Genomic DNA, 27,339 nt, shown 5'->3' with positions numbered 1-27,339 from the left:
AGGTGTAAACTCTTTAAGAGTAAAAGAAAAGTAATAGATGGATCTGGAACCTGACTGGAAATCCACGTGAGTGCCAGTGGCAGCAGAATAACTGCAGGAGGCCCCTGCCCAAGATTCTGCTGTCCAGAATGAAAAGTTCTAAACTTCTAAAAACGGTCCTGGATGCTGTACTAAAGACTGATAAATAATCAGTCAAGACAACAAACAGCCATCCACCTCATAGCTCCAACAATAATTATGCCAAAGCTTAGCAAGTTAATCTTTGGCAGAAAGGGGGGAATGATGTGGGCTATGGGTGGAAGGCTCTTTGTCTCTTCAGAAATAACTAAGCTGTTTGACTTGTGTCTCTTCAGAAATAACTAAGTTGTTTGACTTGTGGGTGTGAAACGGTAAGAGGCTGCAGTCCTGCTCTTAGGGACCAGCAGGCTCCAGTCCCAGGAAATGTTTAACAAAGCAAGGGCTATAAACTTTAAGTATTTAGGGGAAATGCAAAAACCAAGGCTTATCTAAAATGTCTGGAGTCCTTGCTAAAAGCTTACCTAAGATGTGGAAGAGATATATGCTAATTGAAGCCTATTGAGAACTGAAACAAAGGGACCTTTGGCCTTTCCTCTCTGTATAAAAGACGTTTGAAAATCTTGTTCGGGGCTCGGGATTCAAACAGAAAACTCCCGAGTCCGGCCGGCCGTCAATAAACCATTTTTCCTTCTCAAAATCATTCCTGAGTCCTGGCCTCTCTATTCTCAAATAATTGAACTTCTCTTAAATTCCACAACACAATGAGAAACCACTATCGGCACTATGTGTTACTGTTGAAGTAGGGAAGCAATATGGCTTGATTTGTGTTTAGAAAATCATTCTGGAGTCACAGATGGAGGACAGAGGAGGCATCCCCGATTCCTTCCTTTCCTAATCCTATTAATTCTGCATCCAAATTATATTTCAAATCATTCCACCTCTTTCCATCTCACTGCTGCCCCATTAGGCCCAACTACCATCATTTCTTACCTGGAAATAATTTCTAATCTCCTCTAACTGGTTCCCTTATTTCCACCCTTTCCCCAATAATCCATTCTCCACACAGCAACTAGAGTAATCTGTTTTGAAAGTAAATCAAGTCACATCCCTCTCCTGATTCCAATGTTTCCCCATTATCCTTTAAATTCCCAAGGCCATTTCAAGGCCTTTGAAGCCCAAATGAACCTACTTCATCACAGATTATTCTCCCCTTCACCCAATATTCTTCAGCCAACAGGCCTTCTATCTGTTCTGCAAACACGTCAAACTTGGACCTGCCCCCAGCCATTCTACTTCTGTTCTCCCTGCCCAGACTGCTCTTCCTCTGTATCTTCCAAAGTCCATCTCATTTTCATCATTTTGTTCTCTGCTTGGATGTCACCTGCTCAGGCAGGCCTTCTCTGTATGGCCAAATTTAATCTACCCTCTTAATCACCTTTTATCCCATTATCTTATCTTTGGAGCATTTGTTGGCATCTGGAATTATTTTAACATTTTATTTAGTTATTTCTCTTACATCACACACACACACTCACCATAATACAAGCACAGTGACAGCAGCAACCTTATCTATTTTGTTCACCACTGTATCCCTAGCCTCTAGAATACTGTGTATGGCAGATACTCTATTTTTTCAATAGATGTTTTTGTTGAAGATAAGATTGGTGCCAGGGAGATATAGTAGAAAGCTCTGAAGATGTACAGGCAAGAACATATGTAGTTTAAACTAAGGTATTGGTAAGAGAGATGGAGAAATGATCAGTTGAGAAATATTTAGGAAATAAAATCAATAGAACTGGGTGATTGAAGAGAGCGTGAGGGAAGAAATAAAGGTGACTTGAGCACTTCTATCTTCAGCGTCTAGTGAATGGTGATATCACTAAATGAGATGGGAATCCCAGTGGGAGGAAGTGATAAGTTCAATTACGGTTATGATGAATTTGAGGTTCATCTGGAACATCCAGATAGAGATAAATATATGGGTCTGGAGCTGGGAGAGAGGTCTGTGTTGAAAATATAAATTGGGGAGTTATTTTCGAGATAGTGGTTAGATTGCTTAGAGAGAATTTATACAATGAGAATATATCTGTGTGACAGACAAAACTATGGGGCACACCAATAATTAGATGGTGGATGAAGAAAGTGTAGCGCATAAAGGAATAGTCAAATAGAGATTAGGAGAATTAGGACAACTTTCTGTGTGTCACGGAAGCCAAGGGAACATGAAAGTTCCAAGGAAGTAGGAGTAATTAATGGTGTTAAAATTAATTAAGAGAGGAAGATAATGAACAGAAAGTGTTTATTATATAATATTTGGCAATTAGGAGCTTATCAGCTCCTAACATTCAGTAGAACTGTGAATGTGGAACTCAAATTTCAGTGTAATGAGATTGAGTTGAAGGTGAGGTGATGTTTAAAAAAAAAATTCTTCCAAGAAGTTTGAATAAGAATGGAAGGAGAACAAACAGTGCCTAAAGAGGATTTTTAAATTATAGAATAGAAAAATATAATATGCTTGTGTCCTGAGGGTAAAAAGCCAGTAAAGAGGGAAAGAGTTAAATGTAGGACATAAGGGATAAATGATGGGGCAATATCCTTGAGGAAATAGGAGGGGAGGAATAGAGGATGGGATCTTGGATGTAGGTGGTGGTATCAGCCTTTACACAGAGGGATACTTCATTCCCTGAGTCAAGGGAAAGAAGGAAAGGTTGGGAGAGATGATTTGATAAGTGAATGAGATTAAATAAATATAACTGCTTCAACTGCATCAATAAACTAAGAGATAGATGGGTAGTTTCTATTTTTGAACATGTAGTATGGCATTACTTATGAATTCCAAAAATAGATATTAGATTATGTTTGTGAACTGGTTTGTTACTCTGGGCATATTAGATTATACTGGATTCAGAGGTTTCACTTTCACTTGATAAAATAATGATTAAGGCTTTGATTGGGCCATGTCAGGAGGACATTGAGTCCCCACCCCCTTGGTGTCAGTGGGACTCACTGAGAAACTGCACCACAAAGAAGGGAAGTTAGAGTTTTGGATGCTGGAGCCCTGAGAAGTAAAAGTACAGGAGAAGAACACAGGAATAGAGACAGCTGCATAGATACAGCAGAGGGCCCGGGAAGAGAAAGAGCCTGATAGTCTACAGCTGCCCTTAGAGAGAGACCAGAGCAGCTGAGCCCAGAGAGGAACAAGCCTGGAGAGAGATGAGACTTATCCCAGCCTACAGCTGATATTGGAAAAAACTTGGACCACAGAGACTTAAGAGGAAGAGGAAGGTTGACCCCTTGCAGATATTGGCAGCCATCTTGTTCCAACACATGGCAATAGACTTTGGTGAGGGAAGTAATGTATGCTCTAGGGCCTGGTTACTGTAAGCTTTTGCCCCAAATAAATGCCCTTTATAAAACCCACCAGATTTCTGGTACTTTACATCATCACCCCTTTGGCTGACTGATACAGAGCAATGTAAGAAAAATGGGTGTTGAGAAGACATATTGGGGCAGCCTATGCAGAATGTACTATAACAAGTGAACTGGAAGTAAGGAGAACTTGGAAGAGATTATTTCAGACCAGCATGAAAAGTGGTGAATAAAAACTAGAAGACATAATGCTGTGTGGGAGACAGTAGAGCATAGTACTACATCAGCCTCTGAGACATGTATACCATTATATTATGAAGACTCAAAATCACACACAAAATATAAAATAACTTTCGACTTTGTTTTCTGGCCTGTCATTCGCCTTCCCTTACTTATCTAAATGTTTCAAATGGTCTGTGTACCAGGCCTGAGACAGCTATCCCTAGAAAATCCCACTTGCATGGTTGACCCTTGGCTGGCATCTGGGAACTTGGCACTCAAATGGTTCCCTAAATGATAAAGTTTGTCTATCATTCCTAAATTATTTGTGCAGTATGATTTATGCTGAACATAAGCTTTCCTTCTGGGAGTTCTTGCTAAATAATGGGTACCTACATGACCAGACCCCAATAAAAATCATAGGCATGAGTCACTAATGGAATTTTTAAGGCAGAAATATCATACACACATTGCTGCATTTTTAATATTGATGGATAAGTGCACTCTGTGAGATTCCTTATGGGAGAGAGAGAGCATAGGAAATGTGAACATGGATTTTTCCAGACTATACCTGTATCTTTTTCCTTTATTATATGAATGTGTGTCTTTATTACATTGCCATAATAAATTTAGCTATGAGTACAATGATATTCTGAGTCCTGTAAGTCTTTCTAGCAAAGCTCCAAACATTAAAATCTTGGCAACCCCTGATGCATGGTCTATACTTGCTTCCCACTTTGGAGACACTTCCCATTTACTTTGCCACCAAATGTTTATCAGCTTCCAACCACACCACTCCAATGTATCATGGACATCTCTACCAAACAACATTAAATGGGTTGTGAGAGTTGGGTACTATAGCTATGTCATGAGTGTCAGCATGGTCAGTTCCAGAATGGCTTTCTAACCCTCTAGATCACATGCTTTCATGTATGATTCAGCATGTCTCATGTGGTTTCTTCTGAGAATCAATGGCCCTTACTACATCAGGTCCATTACTTACAGGCTAAGGTACAGGTTCCATAACTTCAGTGAAGGCTTGCTAATGGATTCAGGCACTAGAGCAGAGGCCATCAAACCATGGCCCATAGGCCAAATTCAGTGCAATACCTATTTGTATAAATAAAGTGTTATTGGAACGCAGCCATTTTGCTTTGGCAAGGATGAGTAGTTTCAAAAGAGACCTAGTGACCCAAAAACCTAAAATATTTACTGTCTAGCACTTTACCAAAATCATTTGCAGACTCTTGCCTTAGATGAATAGATTAAAATTCCATAAACAAGAACAGAGGAAGGATGGGAAGTTAAAGATAAACCTGGATTTTATGCCTTATTTCCAAACTTTCTGGATTGATTTACAAAACATAAACTTAAATAAAAAAGGAAGTCTAACTTCAAACAAAAAAGAAAGTTACAAGAGACTGGTAGAAGCCCTTCTTTGGTTGGGAAAAAGGTCTTGCTCAAACAGTTTGAACTGCCGCATTTCAGATTTATTCATTCAATAAATGTCTACCAAGCATCAACTCCATGTGGGAAACTGTGCTGAGGGCTACGTTAAGGCACAGAGATAAACCAGACACAATTCCTGCCCTACAGAGATTCACAGATCCAACTGTGAACTCCTTCATGGCAGCAAAAATGCTTTATTCACCTTTGTATCCCTGGTGCATAACAATTTAGTGCCTATACCAAATAGGTATGCAATAACTGGGCCCTGCGTCACTGCATGGAATGGAGTAGACAGATTAGTGTCTCCTGTAGTCTTAACCTAGGTCCAGAGAATTATCTGAAGTTCATTGGTACACAAAACAATATCCTTATATTGAATTCAGGGTCATATGCCTAGGTATTTTTAAAAATATCTTTAACCCATTTTGATCTGTTTGCATGTTAAAAAACACTACTGAAACAAAGTACTGTGTTATCCTTATGTATTTTCATTCTTGTGTGTGTGGCTTATCTTTATTCACTTTTTCTCTCTGTGTATCTTTTTAAGATTTTAATAGCTCTATTATAGTATGAAAGGTATACAATAAACTCTACACAAAGAGAACAGTTTGATGAGGTTTGACAGTTGTGCACATTTGTGAAACCACCCCAACAATAGAATAATGAATACCACTATCAAAATTTCCCTCATGCTCCTTTGTAATTCATCCCTTCGTCCCAATCTTACCCCTCATTCACAGGCAACTACTGATCTGCTTTCTATTACTATAGATTAATTTGTATTTTCTAGATTTTTATTTAATTATATATTTTGAGATTCATCCATGGTGTTTCAAGTTACAGTAGTTCCTTCTTTTCATTGCTAAGTATTAGTCTATTGTATGGATATAACATGATTTGCTTATCAATTTATTTGTTGATACACATTTGGGTAGTTTCCAGTTTTCAGCTCTTACAAATGAAGCACTATGAATATTCCTTTACACGTCTTTGGTTGGATACATGCTTTCATCTCTCTTGAATAACTATCTAGGAGTGAAATCGTCATTCTTTTGGTAGGTAAATGTTTTAACTTTTTAAGAAAATGCCAAACTGTTTTCCAAAGTGACTGTACCATTTTCCATTCTCCCAGTGGTGTATGAGAGCTCTACTCCACATTTTCACCAACTCTAGATGTGTTTAGTCTTCTGAATATAAACTATTCTAGTGGGTTTGTAAAGGAATCTCATTCCAGTTTTGGTTTGCATTTCCCTAGTGACTAATGATGTTGAATATCTGTTAATGTGCTTATTTGCCATTTGTATAAATCTTTCGTTCATTTTTTAATTAGGTAATTTCTCTATTATTGAGTTGCAAGAGTGGTTTATATATTCTAAATACAAGCACTTAGTAAATGTTTTGAAAATATCCTCCCTGACTATGATGAACTTTTCATTTTCATAACAGTGTCTTTTAAAGATTAAATTTTTTTAGTAGGTCCAATTAATACAATTGATTTGTGTGTGTACCCTATTTAAGAAATCTTTGCAAAAGTCGAGGTCACTTTTCTTCTGGAAATTTTATAGTTTCAGCTCTTATATATAGGTCTGGCTTACATTTCAAGTGATTTGCTGTATATATGAAATGAGGTAAGGGCTGAGATGTTTTTCATTTGTTTGTTTTGTTTTGCATATGGTTACACAGTTTTTCTAGCACTATTTGCTGGATTATTCTTTCCAGTTTGAGTTATCTTGGCACATTTGGTGTGGATCTATTTCTGTACTCTTAATTCTGTTCCATTAATCTATATGTCTATCTTTATGCTAGTACCTCACTGTCTTAATTACTATTGCTTTAAAATAAGTCTTGATATCAAGTGGTGTAATTCCTCCAACTTTGTTCTTTTAAAAGTTGTTTGACTATTCTACATTCTCTGAATTTCCTTATAAATTTTAGAATTGGCTTTTCAGTGTGTGCAAAAAAAAGCTGTTTTGGATTTTAATTAGACTTGCTTTGAAACTGTATAGACCAAGGTTTGGAGATTTGATATCTTGAGTCTTCCAATTCTTGAACATGATATGCCTTTCCTTTTATTTAAGTTTTCTTTAATTTTTCTGAGCAATATTTTGCAATTTTCAGTGTGCAGGTCTTGTACATATTTTGTTAAATTTATCCCTAAATATTTAAAATTTTGATACAATTGTAAATGGTATTTTTAACATTTCAAATTCCAGTTGTTTGTTGCTAATATATAGAAATTCAATTAATTTGTACATTGATTCTGTATTGTGCAAGATGCAAGATATTAATTCTAGTAGTTTTTAATAGGTTTGGGGTTTTCTTCATAAAAGATCATGTTCCTGTGAATAAAGACAGTTTTACTTCTTCATTTCTAATCTATATGCCTTTTATTTATTTTACTTGCCTTTTTCACCATTTAGAACCTCCAACTCATTGTTGAGTAGGAATGGTGAGAGAAGATATCCTTGTCTGGTTCCTGATTGGAGGGAGAAATCATTCAGTCTTTCACCATTAAAGTATGATCCTAGCTATAGGATTTTTGGTAATTGTCCTTTTTTGGGTTAAGGAAGCCACTTTCTATTTCTAGTTTGCTGATAGTTTATATCATAATGAATATTGGATTTTCTCAAATGCTTTTTATACATCTATTATTTTATTCTTATTTATTTTCCTATTGACAATATTCATAATACAATTCTTATCAGTAAGTTACCATACAATTTTTTTTTTGTTTGCATGACCTTTTAATTTGATGGTACACTATCATCAAATACAATATATCCAAATCTTCAATCATTACCTTTATTTCCAATATCTTTTAATTTTTTTAGCTTCATTTCTTTTTTTTTAATTATTATTATTATTTTTTAATTGCATTAAAAAAAAATGAGGTCCCATTCAACCCCACCGCCCCCACCCCCCCCACAGCAACACTCTCTCCCATCATCATGACACATCCATTGCACCTGGTAAGTTCATCTCTGAGCATCACTGCACCCCATAGTCAATGGTCCACATCATAGCCCAGACTCTCTCACGTTCCATCCAGTGGGCCCTGGGGGGATCTACAGTGTCCCATAATTGTCCGTGAAGCACTATCCAGGACAACTCCATGTCCCGAAAACACCTCCACATCTCATCTCTTCCTCCCATTCCCCAAACCCAGCAGCCCCCATGGCTACCTTTCCCACACCCATTCCACATTTTCTCTGTGGACATTGGATTGGTTGTGTCCATTGCACACCTATGTCAAGTGAGGGCTTAGATTCCACATGGGTACTGGATGCACTCCTCCCGCTTCTAGTTGTAGACACTCTAGGCTCCATGTTGTGGTGGTTGACCTTCTTCAACTCCATGTTAGCTGAGTGGAGTAAGTCCAATAAATCAAAGTGTAGGAGCTGAAGTCTGTTGAGGCTTTGGGCCTGGGTGTCATATTATCAGTCCAGAGATTCAAATCCCCTACATATATCTTAAACCCAGCACCAACTACAATTCCAATAAAGTAGCATGCAAGTCTTGTGAAAAGAGATCCCCTCTGAGTCCAATTCCATCACACAGAAACACCAGCTCCAAAGAAGGCAATTTTTTTTATTAGGAAGGATTTCTTTTACTCAAAAGAGATACTTAATTTTCAGAAATAGCCCTTAGGACCACAGAAAAATCAAGTGGGAATTTTAATGTCTATATATTTAACTTTGTGTGACTGACTGCTTATTATCTTGTTTATTTGTATCATAACCGCTTTAGGAAACTTTATATAGCATTCTGGTAAATAATGCTCTATCAATTTAGATCTTCAAAGAAAATAATTCCAAAAAGATAGAGGTAGGAAGTGAACGTAATTGGGTATACAGATCTTATGAGAGGTGCCCATAAAACAAGACTGGTCTTTAAGTTTCTGGGCAGCAAGAGGGTCTATAGTGCATCCAAGTACCAATTTCTCTCACTTCTTGCTAGTTTATAGAAAATATAATTCTCAAAGCTCTACTATATTAAAAAAAACTCATCTGGGTAAGATTGAGTCAGATTTGCATAAAATCCAAAGAGCTTGTCTACTTTAAATCTTACAGATCAGTTTTCTTATCCTCTATGGAAGAGAGAGATTGGGGTCAAAATTGAGAATTTGATCCTCAAAAACTTTAAATTTATTCCCTCACCTAAACAGGATTTCTAGATTTGGCAAGAGGCCTCATTATCTTGTTGGGTGCTCAGTTCACAGAGATTATTTTTAAGTGATTCATAGCCATTATCATATGAGACTGAAGAGAGTTATACCTAAAGCAAATTAGTGAAATGTCCATTTCCCACAACTGGGTTGTTAATGTGATAAATACAGCTTTGTCCCCTAGAAGTCACTTCTTTCCTCTTGTCTAGATATGATCAGCCTTGCACGGGCCCATGGAGTATCATAGAAATCCCTGGAAGGACTCTTTCCCTACCCTAAAGTCTCCCCCATCCATAGACTGGTCTCTGGGATTTTACTCATGGAGAACATCAATGATTTGGATTGCAGGATCTAGGAAGGAAAAATGTGTCTGGGCTGGATTCCTTACGAGCTGTCCTTCTAGCAATCCATTGCATCATTGGATATCTCTGACTCTGAGAACAGCCGTCTTCATACAGGGTAAAATACCCATCTCCTATACTTTCATCCATTGGTCTTAGCTTTACCTTCGGCACCATGATATCAAACAAGTCTATCCTTCTAAAAGGCATCCCTCCGCAGAGTGGAAGGCTGCTCTCCAGGTTTCCCTGAAGCTTCTCTTTAATCTTCACTGATCCAAACGTATGCATGTCTAGGTTGTGTCTAGGTTCCTCATAAAGCATGGAGACCAGAACTACACATAAATACTCCAAGAGTCAGAGTTGGACTTGCTTCAATTTTGATACTATGTTCATATTAATTCAGCTTGAATTCATATTAGCTTCTGTATTAGTCAGTCAAAGGGGTGCTGATGCAAAATACCAGAAATCTGTTGGCTTTTATAAAGGGTATTTATTTGGGGTGGAAGCTTACAGTTACCAGGTCATAATGTATAAGTTACTTCTTTCACCAAAGTCTGTTGCCACATGTTGGAGCAAGATGGCTGCCAACATCTACAAGGGTCCAGCTTTCCTCTTCTTGCAGCTTCTTCCACTATCAGCTGCAGGCTGGGATAAGGCTCGTCTTTCTCCAGGGGTTCATTTCTCTCCAGGCTTAGTTGCCCTCTTCTCTCCACAAGGGCAACTGTGGACTATCAGCCTCTCTCTCTTCCGGGCCTCTGCTGTGTTTATGGAGATGTCTCTATCCCTCTGTGTTCTTGTCCTGTGTACCTCCTGGGGCTCCAGCTCAAAGAACTACAACTGTCTCCTTTGCCACGTCATTTTCTCTGTGAGTCCCCGCCCAGAAAGAGGGGGCCATTCAAAGCCTTAATCATTATTTAATCAGGTAAGAGTAAGACCTCTGAAACCAATACAATCTAATATGTCCAGAGGAACAGATCATTTTACAAACATAACCCAATATCTATTTTTGAAATTAACAAACAATACCAAACTGCTGGAGCTTCTTAATGCAGTTACATCATACCATTAATAATTTTTACAATTAGTATAGAACAGCCTAATTAAATATAGCACTACTGCAGATTAGGGAGCAATTTTTTTAAAATCCAAATGTCCCATGCAAGAATTATATATAACATTATAGGGAGAAACCATTTTGTGAATTGATTTCTCTTTGGTTCATCTGATAATTGGGCAGCAAGAGGATACTTAATTTGACAAAAGAAGAGGTAGATTTTGTGAGAACTTGGGAAGTTAGGCCTGTTTGGCTCCCAAAATGTACCAAATGAGGGGAGGGTAAGAAAGACACAAAAAAGAGTGTTAGAATAGTGTCAATGACAGAGTTCAACTTTTCTGCAATTTTTCCAGAGTTTAGAATTGCCCAAATATCATGTCTGATTTTCTTCCCTTTCCTCTCAGCAAATCCTCTAATGTTCAGTCACTTCATCGTCTCTGATGTAGAAAGGATTGTTTCCATTGCTGTGCTTAGCAATTTTAAGTTTTATGCCCTTTTCTGGCAGATTCTAATACACCCCATTTTCCTCTTATGCTTTTCTCAAAATGGTCTTTACTTTTCCCTTAATTGTCGTCATCATAAACAAATGACATGATTCCTGTACCAATGAATTAATCAGAGCACAGGAAGGCAGGAAAACCACCTAAGAAGACTAAGTTACAGCTGTTGCATCATAGGCACAGCACTATGGAGCTAGAAGGACATCAGCATAGTCAAATCCCTGGTTTCATACGTTTCAAACTGATATCCAGGAAGATGAGGTAAGATGAGGTAGGATGAATTTGCTAAGGTCTCTTCACTAATAACTAAGCTAACTATTGAAGGATGAGGGGAGGGAGGGAAGAAAACTAATATATTTTGAGAACTTACCAGGCCCAAGGCTGAATGCTTTACTAATATTTAATATTCACTAACCTTGTCGAGTAAAATTATAATGCTTATTTTACAAGTGAGCTCACAAAAGTTAAGCTCACAGACTTGACCCAACATCACACAGCTACTGGTAGAAGAATAAGAGTTGAGCATTCCCAAAGCTCATGATATTTCCACAATTCTACACAGTCCCTAGGACTCAAGAGAATTATATTTGAAGCCATTTGTTAAATTTGCTTCTTGGCTTGTCACATTTTAATGCCACATGCTGAAAACCACAGAGAAAACTATGTATTCCCATAGCAATGAGAAATAAGGAGACTAAAGTTAATTTTAAAAAGCTCCAGTTCTTCTGTAAGTCTGTGAGGCAGAGTCACAAATGGCTACAAAGCTGCCAAATAAGTGTTCATATCTGCAGGCTAAAAAGCCATCCTTGGGTGAGAAGAGAGAGGGGACCAATAGTTTCATTACATATTAAGTCCAGGCACACCTCGTTTATATGACAGGAGCAAATCATCTTCTAAGACTTCAAAAACAGCAAAGTAGATACACACACATAGTCATACACATTCACAATGAAACACATCACTATAGTTTAGTTTCCCAGCATACTTCTCATTTAGGTACTAAGAGAAGATGCAATTTGCTACATTTTGTTTGAAAGAGTGAAGTCTGCAAATGTTGGTAATGTAGGTAGAGAAAGAGAAAGAGCTAAGAAGTGCTAAAGTTGGAGAGATGCCTGCATCAGTAGGCTAAGGGATGAAAAAAGAACGGGAAAGACTAGCTGACAGTCCCGCCCCTACTTGTATGACTTGAAATAGATCAGTCATAGTAAACTCTAGGACTAATTAGTAACCATGAAGAAGTAACCAGTTGACTCTAAACACTTGTACCTTCAAGAAATAAAAAAGCAATTTAGTAACACCTTTGACTCTTCTTTCTAGGGTAAAATTAAATGGCACATCTGTCTGCTTATAATTATTTCTTGTGGGAAATACTGAGGATATGAAACAGCATATCCACACTTTGATTTACTGATTAGTTCAACTTATAGGAGATGACACATAAAAAGAGAAAAACTGAAAATCATAGTTGGACTCAAAAATAAGATGAACATCTCTGTGGAGCAGTTGAAAAACAAAGCGCTGGTCAGGGCTGAGGACAGGGCAAAAAGTTTACTAGTCCAAAAGTAAGCAGTACACAACTATTTACCTCCACTTTTTCATAGATTTTGCCCATGTGGGTGTGAGCTCACAACCTTCCTTCCCCACCCCCCTGCCCCTTCCCCTGCCATTTCCAGTAAGCCTATCTTCCAGTCTTTACTTCTCCGGGACAGCTTGATTTGCTTAATTCATATCAGAGAGATCATGTAGCATTTGTCCTTCAGTGCCTGGCTGGCTTCACTCAACATAAGGTTCTCAAGAAGCAGACTTAGCCCAATGGATAGGGCGTCTGCCTACCACATGGGAAGTCTGTGGTTCAAACCCCAGACTTCCTTGACCCATATGGAGCTGATGCGCGCAAGGAGGGCCGTGCCACACAGGGGTGTCCCCCACATAGGGGAGCCCCACGTTCAAGGAGTGCACCCCATAAGGAGAGCCGCCCACCATGAAAGAAAGTGCAGCCTGCTCAAGAATGGTGCTACACACATGGAAAGCTGACACAACAAGATGACGCAACAAAAAGAAATACAGATTCCCGGTGCCGCTGATAAGGATAGAAGTGGTCACAGAAGAACACACAGTGAATGGACACAGAGAGCAGACAATATGGGGAGAGGGGGAAGAGAAATTTTTTTAAAATCCATCCAAGTTATCTAATGAGTTTGTACTGTATTACTTCCTACAGCTGAATAGTATTCCATTGTATGTATATACCACATTTTGTTTATCCATTCATCCGTTGATGGGCATTTGGGTTGATTCCAACTTTTGGCAATTGCAAACAATGTTGCTATGAACATTGGTGTGCATCTATCAGTTTTTGTCCTTGTTTTCAGTTCTTCTGGGTATATACCCACCAGTAGAATTGCTGGGTCATATGGCAAATGTATAGCTAGCTTTTTGAGGAACCACCAAACTGTCCTCCAGAATGGCTGGATCCTTCTACATTCTCACCAGCAGTGATGAGGGTTCCCATTCCTTCACATCCTCTCCAACACTTGTAGTCCTTTGTTTTTTTTAATAGCCACCAGTCTAGTGGGTGTAAAGTGTATCTCATTATATTTTTAATTTGCATTTTCTTCATAGTTAATGATGTTGAGCGTCTTTTCATGTGCTTTTTAGCCATTTGTATTTCTTCTGTGGAGAAGCATCTGTTCAAATCTCTTGCCCATTTTTAAAACGTGTTGTTTGTCTTTTTATTTTTGAGATAGAGGATTTCTTTATATATGCTGGATATTAGGCTCCTATCAGATATATGGTTACCAAAAATTTTCTTCCATTGGGTAGGCTGTCTTTTCACTTTCTTGATAAACTCCTTTGAAATTTCAACTAGTCTTAGAGTTGCAGGTGTCTAAGACTTACCTCCTGAGAGCCTCCATGTTGCTCAAATGTAGCCACTCTCTAAGCCAAACCAAGCATGTAAATGCATTACCTTACCCCCAGCATGGGACATGACTCCCAAGGATGAGCCTCCCTGGTGCTGAGGGATTACTACCAAGCACCAGCTAGTGATGCAACTAGAAAAAGACCTTGAAGAAAAAGGGGAAATGGTAAAGACAAATGAATTTCTATGGCTAAGAGACGTCAAAATGAGTCAGGAGGTCCTCAGGGGGGCCAAGCTTATGCACATCTCAGCAGGATCTCAGAAACAGTCAAAGTAGATACAACCCAAGGTAGTGGTATTCCTGAGGGCTACAGAGACACCCAGGTCCTACAGTCATGATAGATGGTTCTGGAGTTCAGTGCCTTGCCAGTGGGCCCTACTATGGAATTTGTGCTCCTAAGTATGATGGAGTTGGACTCAAACATGACCTCTCTATATGCCTCTTCTGTCACTTTTACTGAACCTATGGTTGGTGCTGGGGTTGCTGTATGCTTGGGAGACTTGAATCTCTGGACTGTATGGGCCAGCTAGGCCCTGAGCCTCAGCAGAGTTGCAAATCCTACTCTATGGTTTGTTGGACTCACCCAGGTCAGCTAACAGGGAGGTGAGGATGGTCAACCACCATACAGAGAACCAGAATGTTCTCAGCAACATCTACAGCTGCAAGCAGGAGAATTCCATCCATCAGCCATGTGGGATCAAAGCCCCCTCTCGATTTAGAGGTGGAGTGGACATCGCCTTGCCTGGGTCCTCAGGATGGAGGAATAAAATATGGGCTAGAGTGGACTTACTGGTGTTCTACTATAGAACTATTGTGACTCTAGCAATGGAAGAAATTATATCATTGATGTGGAGACAGAGGCCATGAGAGCTGCTGAAGGCAGGGAGAGGGAAAAAGAGGTGTGATATTGGGGCATTTTCAGGACTTGGAGCTGTCCTCAATGATATTGCAGGAATATTGTCCTCAATGATATTGCAGGGACATTATATACCTGCCATAACCCATTGAATAGACTGGAGAAGAATGTAAACTACAACATAAACCATAATCCCTGTTGTGTAGCAGTGCACTAAAATGTACACATCAAATGCAATGAATGTACCACACTAATGAAAGAAGTTGTCAATGTGGGAGGAGTGGGGGCTGTGGGGAGTGGGGTACATGGGAACCTCTTATAGTTTTTAATGTAACATTTTGATCTATGTATCTTTTTTAAAAAAGATTAAAAAAAAAAAAAGAGCAGGCAGTAGCAGCAAATGGCTCCATTCTTCATAAAGGAAGAAATTGGCCTCAAGTTCACCTTTGGAATCTGGTGTATGGAGGAGTTTGGGGTAGTGTGGAAAACGAGAGATTCCCAGACTTGTGAAGAGGCTAAAACACAAGGTTATGGACCTGCTGCCTGAGACAAAACTAGATTCACGTGATCAGGAACTAAGCCACAGTTCTGTGTCATCCCTAGTATGCCCTTGGAGCAGAAACTCCAAAATGCCATCCTAAGACTTGATCCTGGATGGGAGGTTTGTGAGGCCAGATGGAGGCAGCAACAAAATCACAAAACTCTAGATAGATATGAAGACAAAGAGAGAAAAAATAATCACAAATTGTCACTGAAGGTGATTCTCCAGGTATCTTGAATGAATATCTTTATTTGTTGCCTCTATTGCTGCTTCTAACTTCTTGAGGTATATGTGTAGGTACCTAATTTTGAGACTTCTTTTTTTTTTTATTACCTGCAGCTTAGTGCTAGAAATTTCCCTTTAGGTGAGACTTACACTGCAACCCACATACTTTCATTATGTCCCAATTCAAAATATTTTAAAATTTTATTGCAATTCTTTTCTTTGATATGACTTATTTATGAGAGTATTCTTGATATCCAAATTCAAGGGATTTTCAGTCCTTCTAGTTGTTGTTGTTGATTTTTAGCTTAATTACAATGGAGTGAAAAGCACTCTCTAATCTCAAACCCCTAAATGTGTTAAGACTTCTTTTATGGCCCAAGAAACTGTTTTAACAAACAGTAGTTCAAATGTTAGAAAACTTATAATATACTTTTTTTTAAAAATTCTACTCAAGTTATTCATTTTTTTAAAAGATATTACATTAAAAAAAATGAGGTCCCCATTCGCCCCCACCATCTCCACCCCACCATTCCCCCCATAGTAACACTCTCCCCCATCCTCATGTCACATCCATTGCGTCTGGTGAGTACATCTCTGGGGATCGCTATACCCCATGTCCCGTGTTCCACACAATAGCCCACACTTTCCCACGTTTCATCCAGTGGGCCATGGGAGGACATATAACATTTGGCAATTGTCCCTGGGGCACCACCCAGGACAACTCCAAGTCCCGAGAATTCCTCCACATCTCTTCTCTTCCTCCCATTCCCTGCACCCAGCAGCCACCATGGCCACTTTTTCCACACCAATGCCACATTTTCTCAATTATTAACCACAATAGTTCATGAATAGGATATCATTAAGTCCACTCTGATCCTTACTGTATTCCTCCTTCCTGTGGACCTTGGCTTGGTTGTGTCCATTCCACATCTATGTCAAGAGGGGGTTTAGATTCCACATGGATATTGGATGCAATCCTCCTACTTTCAGTTGCAGGCATTCTAGGCTCCATGGTGTGGTGGTTGACATTCTTCAACTCCATGTTAGCTGAGTGGGGTAAGTCCAATAAATCAGAGTGTAGGAGCTGAAGTCTGTTGAGGCTCAGGGCCTGGCTATCATATTGTCAGTCCAGAGATTCAAATCCCCTAGATATATCTTAAGCCCCAGCACCAAATACAATTCCAGTAAAGTAGCATGAAAGGCTTGTGAAAATAGATCCCATCTGTGTCCAGCTCCATCACGCAGAAACACCAGCTCCAAAGAAGGGTCAACTGGCATGGCAGTGAACCCCATCTGCCATGACCATAGAACCTGTGGGTCTCTTTAGCCCTCAAAAGGACCAATATCTGGGGCTGTATCTACTTTATCTGTCTCTGAGACTCTGCTCAGGTGTGCATAAGGGCAATCCTTCTGACAACCTCCAAACTCTTTTTTAGAAACTCATAGCCATATGAACTCATTTGTTTTTTTTATTTCCCCCTTACTTTAGGTCAAACAGCATTTTTAACTCCTGTTATTATATGTAGATAGGGATATTCTGCTGGTCTGCGTTGAAACTTTAATTTAAGGTCATTTTCTAGTTACGTCATCAGCTGGTACTTGGTAGTGATCCCTCGGTGCCAGGGAGGCTCATCCCTGGGTGTCATGTCCCATGCGGGGGGGGGGGGGAAGGCATTGCATTTACATGCTGAGTTTGGCTTCGAGACTGGCCACATTTGAGTAACACAGAGGCCATCAGGAGGGAACTTTTAGGCACAGTGCTGCTCTAGGCCTTGTTCTTATTTCAGGTGTATAGGCTCACAAGCATAGTCATTAGTATCAGGGACTCACTGTTAGACCCTCATTCCTTCCTGGTCCTTACCGTTGTACCTGTGGGACTGCCGCTGCTCCCCTAGGGACCACAACAGAGCCCCCCCACCCCCACCCCCAGCCAGGAACCCAGTACCCCCCCAGCTGTTGTTTTTAATTGTTTCCACTATGAGTATATCCAAACATTTCCATGCACCCTGGACACATGCCCTGTACAACTCCCTGTCAACCATATATCACCTGTCAATAACATCCCATACCAGTATTCCTCCACTGCCATTGTTGAACCACTCTGTGATCCAAAACTTCCTGAAAAGTGAAGCCCAATATAATGTCAGGTTCCCTTACTAGTAAAATGGAATATAGCGATGAGTTTAAATGTTAGATATAGAATACACATTGATTTGGAAAAATTCTACATCCTATCTTTTTCTTTTCTTTTTTCCTAATTATTGAGCTTCTCTTCACAAGAGCCCTAGATCACAGTAATTCATATATACAATATACAGTACTCGCACACATCCAAAATGTACTCTTAACCCATGATAGATTAGAGATAATCATCAATGAAATTACAAAACATTTGAAAATGAACTACAGAGAAAATTATGCATGTTAATTTCTGAGGGCAGTTTACGCTGTCATTAGAAGGCAATTTAGAGCTTTAAATAAGTCCAACAAAAAATGTAAAAAGGCAAACATCGAAAACGAAAAAAAATCCATCTCGAGGAACTGCAAAAAGAAAGTGGAAGCTCGTAAATATCAAGATAAGAGAAAAAATAATAAAATAGAAAACAAAGAGACAATAGGGAAGAACACTCCAGAAACAAAGAGACAGTGGGGAAGAACACTCCAAAAACTGGTTCTTTAAAAATAGATAAATCTCTATCAAGAATAATTAAGAAAAAATATGATTAAGAAAAATAGAAATGACATAAATGAAAAACATTAGGAACAAAAAGTACACCTAACTATACTACAGTAGAAATTTCAAATTATCTTGAGAAAACTATGCAAAATTTGATATCAATATATTTGTAGGCTAGGATTAAATGGCTAATTTTCTTTAAAAAATGACAGAATTGACTTAAGAATACACTGAAAGCCTGACACAACCAGTTATTTAAACTGAATTGTTAATCATAAGTCTCCCCATCTCCCTCAATTCCAGAAAGAAAAAACCAACCCAAATGGTTTTGTAGGTAAGGTTGCCCACCTTTAAGAAAACAGATGATCCCTATTTTACACAAACCAAATCAAAGAATAGAAAAGGACAGAGTGTCACCCATATCATTTTGGTCCAAAATATTAGAAGAAATTAGAATTAAAGACCATTCTCATCTTTGAATAGGGAGGTAAAACTCCTACAATAAAATGAATAAATTTAAATATTGAACAAAAAATTACCAAATTTAACTCAGCAACTTACCCTAGTAACACCTGTACAGTCCAATGTCAGAAAACAAATTAATATAATATGCATAATTAACAGATCAATGGAACAATCTAACAATGAGAACAAAGAAGCTTATACCTTAATACCCATTCATGAAAAAACAGCTTTACAAATTACAAATAAAGGAAAATATCCTCAATCTAATATTGAGGACCTAGAAAAAAACCTACAGAAAACATATTTCTGTTTAAAATATATAAAACACTTTTTGTTTAATTTGGGAAAAGGACAATGATCTCATTCTAACTTTTGTTATGACTGAAGGTTCTAACCAATGCAATAAGGCATCCTTTCAGATACAAAATGCTTAAGAACTGGAAAGGAAGATAAAACTTTGTAGAAGATAAGTTTGTTTGCATAGAAAATAAAATAGAATCTACATATACCTTAGTACATCTAATAAAAGGATTCAATAGGATGTTGGATGCAAGATCAACATAGAAAATTAACAGCCTTCTCAAAGATACAGCAATAACAAACTAAACAAAAATATCCTCACATCCCTAAAATAAAAGATGACATACAAAGCCTTAAACATGGTAAATTTCCTAGGGGGAAAACACTGAACAAAAGATATGTAAAACCTACAGGGAAAAAAATTACAATTCATTGTTGACAAACATAAAATACCTAGTTAAATAGAGACATTCCATGCATATAGATGGAAAGACTCAATATCTAAAAGTTGTCAATTCTACCCAACACAATTCCAATCAAAATCATAAAAGGTTTTTTCATGGAATTTGACAAGTTGATTCTAAATTATATAAGAAAACGCAAATGGTCAGGATTGTTATGATTGAAGAAAATATTAGGAAGATTTACCTCACAGGTATCAGGATTTATAATATCATAGGAATTAGGACTGTGAGACACTAGCACCAAAAAAAAAAAAAACAGAAAAGAAAACTGTACTGAGGGAATAGAATAAATTGAGCATGTGAGCATGGAAACAGGCCCTGATATACGATAGGCATGGCTTTAGCAATAAGCAGGAAGAATATGGACTAATCAATAAGAATTGGGACAGTTAAGTTTCCAAATAGTACCTTATACCATTCATGAAAATTAATTTCAGGTGGATTTAAGACCTAAATGTGAAAACAAAACATCAACATTTTCAGAGAAAAATATAAGCATATCTTTTGAGCTTAGAGGTAAATAAGAAATGCAAAATATACAAACCATAAAGAAAAATATTAATAAATTTGACATTAAAGTGAAAAAAGTTTGTTCAGCTAAAGACAAAACATACCTGTACACTGGAAGAAGATATTTGCAAAACAAATATCCAACAAGGACTCAGAATACAGAATACAGAAAGAAAACCTCAATATCAATAAGTACTAGAAAACATAGATATTTAAATTTAGAGTAATTTAAAGCTGTGGAATATTCTAGAGCAGTTAAAAGGAATCAACTAAAGCTCCATCTTTCAACATAGATAAATCTCAAAAACATGACGGGTAAAAAAAACAAGTTTTCATATGATAAACACAGCATATAAATTACATAGTGTTACAAACTAGTAAAATAATATATATTGTTTATGGCTACACACCTACAAAATGCTATAGAAGCAGGTATTAGAATTATAAAGACCACATTGAAGATAGTGACTAACCCCTAATGGGAATGGGTTGGAAGGGTTACCTACAATGAGTGTTTCTGATATGTCTAATATATTTTTTATTTCTTAGAAAATCCTATTTACCTATATATATATATATATGTCTGTGGTAGATTGAATTGTGTACCCTAACTTGGACATTGCTTTAGTTTCCTACCTGCAAAAATAAATACCATACAATGGGTTGGCTTAAACAATGGGAATTTATTGATCCATGGTTTTGAGACTAAAAGTCCAAAATTGAGGTGTCAGCAAGTTGATGCTTTCTCCTAGAAGGCTGTGGCATTCTGGGGCAGGTTGCTGGTGATCCCTGGTCCTTGACTTTTCTGTCACATGGCATTGCATAAAGCGACATTTTCTCCTTTCTCCTCTGGGTTCTGTTGACTTTTTTCCCCTTGGTGTCCTCTCTCTAGACTTCTCTATAAGACTAACTTTATTAAGACCCATTCTGATTCAGTTGGGCCACTCCTTACCTGAGGTAACTTCATCAAAATGCCCTATGGGTTCACAACCACAGGTACTGCAGACATGTTTTTCTGGGGCACACAACTCCAAGGTATGTTCTTTATTTTGGTCCACATTTGGGTGGGTATGGATCTGTTGTAAATAAGATATCTTCAAGGTGTTACTTAGTTAAGGTGTGACCCAAATGAATCAGGGTGGGTTTTGATGTGGATTACTAGGATCTTTTATAGGCAGAGTGAAAGTCGGACAGAGAGAGAAACCATAGGAAGCAGCTAGAAGCTGGAAGTCAATGGAACCTAAAAGAGAAGATGTGTGTTGCTGTGTGACAGAAAAGCCAAGGACCAAGGATCTCTGGCAGCCAGCCTGAGAATGCCAACGTCTTCTGAAAGAAAGCATCACCTTGTTGACGCCGCTAAGAAAGTAAAACAATGTTCTCTTTAGATATGTTTAAATAGACATCTGCAAAGAAGATGATTTGAAGTGATTTTTGCTTTTTTATAACTCCATGAAACTTCATATAGTATACTGAAAATAAAAATATGTACATATATCTCTCTTTTTAAGTAATTTTTTTATCAGATTCACAAAAATTTGCAAGATCTATAGTACCTATTTTATATGCCAATGTGGAAAATTGAACAAGTTTGTGCCCTATTAGTGATAGTGTAAATTGGTACAATTTTCTGGAGAGCAATCTGGTAATATGTAAAAATTTTTAAACATAAAAATGCTTTGACCCATTAATATTACTTCTAGGAATTTGTCATGAGGAAATAATAAAACAAGTACATACAGATGTATATATAATAATGTTTTATGCAGGTCTGCTAAAAAATCCCCCAAAAATGGAAATAATATAAATATCCAACAGTAAATGACCCAGTTATATATGAAGTATGGTACAAAGAAACACAGGAATTAAACATGCAGTTGTTAAACATGACCTTGGGTTCTCTATATATTGACATGGGAAAATGTCCACACCATTAAGCAGGAAAAGGTCATGAAGTAGGAAACAATATTGTATTCATTGAGTTTCCTTAGTCCTAAGCAAGAGGAATGAATTCTGACTAAAATAAAGGAAAGAAGAAAGAAAAAGAGGGGTGTATTTACTGGGAAGACACTGGGCTATTTCATGGAATTGAAGAAAGAATGAAAAAACTACTAACTAGGAAAGGGCAGAAGCCAGCATAGCTCCAGGGACCTCAGCAGAAAAAAATAAAATTCCAAATCTATTTTTGGAATTTGTCCAGATTGGTCTAGATTGGATCAGATGTCTACCCAAAACCTATCAGTTTTGATTCCTCAAATCACATAAACATGATACTGGAGGCCTATGCAACTTTAATTAATGAGTTGTTCCCATAGTAAGAAAAGTTACTGTGTATACCCAAGAAATATGTATTACCAGTATGATCCCATTTTTTGTAATGTGTGCACTTCTTAGTGAACTAATGAATGTTCATTTTGTTTTTTACTTTTTTGGTTTTTTTCAATGAAGATGTATTACTTTTATAATTTAAAAAAATAAAAATCACTTTTCAGAGAGTGAGTGTATCGCTGTGGTTGAGGTCCCGGGTTCAATTTCCAGTGCCTCCTAAAAAAAAAGCACTTTTCCTTTTGGGAAAAAAACTGCCACTTCAGAATATGCTGATATATTTTATGAGGCCCTGGATTGGATAAGTCTGATAGCCACAGGATGCAAAGATTTCATCAAATACTCTTAAGAAAGTGGCCACCATCTCCTCTGAGCTGTCTGCTGACTTCAACTTCCTTGTGTTAAAATAAAATATTAGACAAGGTATTTATGTAAGCTTATTTGAACAGTTTATGATTCATGTATAGGGCAGCGCCAAGCCACCTGTAGAAAGGAGCTCTATCAGGGGGAGAATGGAAAGGGGGCAGTTGATACAGGGCAATTGCAGAAACAAATGAGGAAATGTTCTGATTGGCTGACAGTTAAGTTTCCATTTTGCATGAGGTTGTCTTAGAAAATGGGAACCAGATATACATTGATAGCATGATATGCTTGTCCATTCTGATAAGCTGACTAATGGACCCAAACTGGTTTATTACCAGGTGTTGCTTATCTGCAGTTCTATATTCCATTGTTCATTTTCCTGCAGGTCAACTATTTTGTCTTCTTGAAAATATCTTTCTGAAAGGGGTCCCACTTGGCAATGCCAATGCAGGTGGACATTTTACTTGTCACTGTCACTCACCCAAATTTGTTCCCTGATACAAAAACAAAGAAGAGGTGATTACTTCATACGGTATAGCGTATAGGGTAAAAGTAAGGACAATAGACCTAAGTCCTCCCAGTAGAAAGAAACAGTTTTCTGTTGTCTTTTCAGAAACTGGTAATTTAATGTTTTGCAAAATTTGCAGTCCTCAAATGAGTCCATGTCTTTCTCTGCATAAACTGACTCATAGAAGATGGCTTTTAGTTGTTCTTTCTTCTCTTTTCCTTTATATGTGTTGATTGCAAAGGAAAATTGCAGATATTCTTTTTAAGTCTTTTAAGTACCTACTATGTCCTCCACTTTACCTGTTCTGGACATTTTCACGTGCATTACATGAATGAATATTCATCTAGCAAAAGTTAACCGACCTTTTGATTGAAAGGTGAAGAGATGGTATGGGAGCTGGGTCAGGCATGGCTTTTTGTAACAGCAGTTCCCATTGACCCTTTCAGAGAACTAATTGGACACCAGGGCTCCAAATGCCTGCCCGTATGCCAGGAAATGAACACTTACAGTGCTTTAGAGGAGCCTGGAAAATAGAGCCAGGAAAGTGTGCTTGCCTTCTACAGCCCATGTCCCTGGCAGCCCGCCCACCACTGTGGCATCACAATAACATGGGTTTGAATCTTGAGTCTGCTTTTACTATGATCACATCTGCAAGAAGTTACATGACTGTTTGAGAATCTCCTAATCCATAAAATGTGAATAGGGTGGTTGTGAGGATTAACTGAAGCAGATAGTAAGAGTTTTTATCTCATACTCACATAAATTTTAGTTAATGTGTCTCGCTCTCCTTCTAGATTAGAAAATTAATTCCTCTTTGTATGCCCAAGGCCTAGTACAGTGAGTGGTGGTGGTGGTAGTAGTACTGATGATAATGGTAATGATAACAATGATAATAGAAATAATGACTAGCATTTTTTGAGTGTACCAGATACTATACTAAACATACGCTCATAAAATCTTTTTATTTATCCATGTCTCCAAATGTACCCTAACCATGTTTTAGCAATCCTTAAACCATTTGGGACTAGAAAGGTGTCAGGTATATTGTGGGACTTCAATAATTATTTGTAGAATTAATGAAGCCATCTAACCACATGCCCTTACACTTAATCAACACATCCTCTTCTCATACCAAAAGCACTCTTGCCAATAAAGACAAAAGGCAATGAGAAGTCCAAGTGTCAATGGTAAGCCATTGAGGAAACTGAAATACAAAGCTAGTAAGTGGCTCACCCAAGCGGTAACTCAAGTCAACCGTCAAATGGCATCCTGTGCTCATCCCTACCCATCCTTACCCAACTGCCAACTAAGTGAGAAAGGAAGAGAAAGTCCCTTAGTATGAGAGGTGTGGTAAACAGAAACCTCCCATGCCTTAGGACAAGCAGGAGAGCAAAGGGGATCATTCCCCATGCATGGAGCACAGAACTTCACCACAAGAATAAGCAACCTTCCAAAACAGGGATGGGAAATTTCAATCTGGAAATCCCCTATTTAACCTAAAAAGTCATGAGTGAATTGCCCTGTTATGGGAGAAATTTAAAAAATTAAAGGTGGGCACCAAATGTGTCACCCTTCAGGGGCAGTCTTCCACTTGTAGAGAATGCTGGCTGACTGCCATGGGCGTCAATACATGCCTTCACTTTCCTCTCGGGAACAACAAATAGAAAAGAACTGCTTTGCTTCTCAGATGAGCCTGTTTCTGTAATTCCAGAATGTGTTCAGGCTATACAAGTATATTATGCCAGAATCAGAACACAGGTCATGTTCTATGTCAGGGCTGGAGTCACTGTCCTTTTTACTGATGATAAAAATAATAATAATTGGAGAAGGTGTTCAAAATCTTGTTCATTTGTTTTATGGATTAGAAACTCAATTGATAAGAATACAAAGAGGACTGTGTAGAATTAAGCTCTCAGCTAATGAAATTTAGGGCCAAGACTATCAGCAGGTGCGATTCCTGCTTGAACCAATTAGCATCTCACAGATCAGAACTGTACCCTTTTGTCACAGACTACACCCTCAGCCTGGCAGCTTCTTCACAAATCTGTGCCAGTGTCACAAGTTCTCTGGGTGGGTCAGTGTCACCCAGTCTCACAACTGGAATAACAATCCACGGCATCATCTTCCCAAACAGGCAAAACAGCCAAGGGGCCCTTAGGTGGTTCTGGAAAAGAGTGCCGTGGATTCTTTCTGTACTCTGCTCCAGGATCAACCACAGGGAATCAGAGATTGTGGTATAGACTGGGGTCGAGGGTGAGGTAAGTGAGGCACTTGTCTCAGGCACAAAATGTAAAGGTGTACCAAAAAAGAAAAAGAAAATCAGTATTAAAGATAAATGTTCTAATATTTTTTAAAAATCAAAATTAACACAAAAAACCCACAATGAACACAATGCCAAAATTTTAAATAAAGACTAGATCAATAGAACTGATTTTTCCTTGTTCTTCAGGCTCTAGTATGGGTCAATACAGCATTGTTACTGATCCTGCCTTGCTTTAAAATGCAGATATTTTATCAGATTATTTTTGTAAATATTGCATTAAAATATTATTGATTTTCATATAGCACATAAATTATAAGATTTTAAAAATCCATATGCCTCAATACAACCTCCAACATTTGGGAATATAGATTTTTTTTAAGTACAATGATGAAAAAACGCCAGATTTCCCTTTACAAGCATTAAATGTCAATTTTTATCTAAACATAATTATACTGATAATTAAATACCTTCAATTCTATAAATATATATATAATGGACAGTTCTTAGATATTAACAATCAGCCCATATTCATTCATCATTTGATTGAGTCACCATGAAAAGTGAAATTAAATTTATTACTTTGAAGAACTTATATAAATACTAAAAACTAATCAATAAAAATAATGATTAAGTTTACAAATACTTTGAAAGTTTTCCATTTCACTTTCTATCCTACTATGTAAGAATATAAAAATTTTGTTTATTCCTGTTTCGTTAAAAAACTTTTCCAAAATTTTATCCTGTATGACTGACTGAGTTGTTTTTCTAACCCTACTGATAAGAGTTAATCAAAACATGCCTCACTACAATGACTGCATATTATTTCAAATTTGAAAACCGTATTTGCTTTCTCTTTAAATCAAATGAACTACCTTCAGATCTTTTATCTGTGCCAGCCAGCCTCTGTTGCTCACCTTACAAAAAAAATATGCAACTACTCGTGTTATCTGATATTTATTGCAGCTATTAGCTTGTATTTGCACAGGTGTCACTAAATTAAGTACATGTGAACTGCAAAACAAGGCTCTAAAAACATATTATTGATTTTGATTTCTGAGATTCGGTGCCCTCTTTGATTTTGTGCCTGAGACAAATGCCGTTAACCTCACTGGCCTCAGCTTTAGCCCCCTCTGTGTTCCTCTCTTTCTATTGCCTTTCCTTTAACAGCCGTAACTCATTTACAGTTCCTTTTGAATTATCATCTCTCCTTAGTTGTATCTGTACAGAAGGAAGGAACCCAGAAATTGATGTCTCTGGATTTTCAAAGTTAGTCTTCAGTTTGCAAAACTTCCTGACGTTCGCTAGATTCCTCACTTAAGTTTGGGCATTGTTTTATACGCCACTTCCCTCTTGCTCTAATCCCATCATTTACTGGAAACTTTTAGCATGAGACCTCATATTACCTTTAGCAGAAAGTTCTGTGGAGCCTCCTGTGCCAGCTGTTTTTTTCCTCTCCTGAAGGAATTGATTCCTCGTGATCCTCTGATCTGTAATTCTCGTCAGGCTGGAATCATTTGACACTCCCATTTGTCTGAAACACTAGTCATTTGTCTTCCAAACCTCAAGGCTGGGGTTGTTGAGAATTCCACCCATTGGCCTGCTCTTAGAAGATTCTGACCACTTCATCGGATGCTTTTGTCTTGCCTTTGAGAGATTCCATTACTTGGATGGAAGGAGAAAAATCCTGAGCAGAGAGCAAGTGAGGACTACAGGGCAAGGGGCTGGGAAATCTATCCACAACTGTTTTTGTGGAGAGTCCCTCTCTACCTCCAGAAAGAGCCTGGCATGTGTCTTCTGGCCCCAGAGTCA

General features: G+C 37.9%; 1 long non-coding RNA gene across 1 annotated transcript in view; it reads right to left on the bottom strand.

Moving 5' to 3' along the window:
- Positions 1–27,081, bottom strand: part of LOC139439040 (uncharacterized) — a 123,765-nt gene extending 96,684 nt beyond the window's left edge. The window contains exon 1 of the long non-coding RNA XR_011648874.1: positions 26,934–27,081. This is a non-coding gene — a long non-coding RNA (uncharacterized lncRNA). The remainder of the gene's footprint in view (positions 1–26,933) is intronic.
- Between the last annotated feature and the right edge of the window lie 258 nt (positions 27,082–27,339).

Source organism: Dasypus novemcinctus, chromosome 5 (assembly GCF_030445035.2).
Source record: "Dasypus novemcinctus isolate mDasNov1 chromosome 5, mDasNov1.1.hap2, whole genome shotgun sequence".
In the NCBI taxonomy this organism is placed as follows: Eukaryota; Metazoa; Chordata; class Mammalia; order Cingulata; family Dasypodidae; genus Dasypus; species Dasypus novemcinctus.
The sequence above is the reverse complement of the archived record's forward strand: the minus strand, read 5'-3'. Positions and strand labels throughout refer to the sequence as shown.